The sequence below is a fragment of the Myotis davidii genome, unplaced genomic scaffold (assembly GCF_000327345.1).
Source record: "Myotis davidii unplaced genomic scaffold, ASM32734v1 scaffold959, whole genome shotgun sequence".
NCBI classification, from domain to species: Eukaryota; Metazoa; Chordata; class Mammalia; order Chiroptera; family Vespertilionidae; genus Myotis; species Myotis davidii.
In genome coordinates, this window is record NW_006290310.1 from 444100 (window position 1) to 444708 (window position 609).

Sequence of the window (609 nt, forward strand, 5' to 3'; positions counted from 1 at the left end):
CAGGAAGCAGGGAGGTGGGGAGGTGGAGGAACCTGATAGTCCCTGATCACCAGCCAGGCCTAGGAACCCTACCCATGCAAGAATTTTGTGCACCAGACCTCTAGCTTAAATATAATATAGTAATTTTTTTTAGAGTGAAATAGCTCCCCTTCCAAAGATAAACAAATCCTTGTAAAAGGGGTTGTAATTAAGTCACTGTGATGACATGAGATCCTGTGGGTCGCGACCCCTTTTGCGGTCGAATGACCCTTTCACGGGGGTCGCCTAAGACCAGATTCACTCTCATCATTGATGTTTCTATCTCTTTCTCCCTCTCCTTTCCTCCTGAAATAAATAAAAACATATATAAAAAAGAAAACAACAACTTGCCCTCTAACTTATTTTTAAAAAATATACTCAGTGAAAGAAACAGAATTTGTTGTTACTTGTGCTTAGTAATTAAAAGTATTTTCCCACCAAGAAACCAGAGACATGAATCAGAAAGAATATGTGCACCCCGATGTTCATAGCAGCACAATTTACAATAGCTAAGATTTGGAAACAGCCTAAGTACCCATCAGCAGATGAGTGAGTTAAAAAACTGTGGCACATCTACACAATGGAATACTA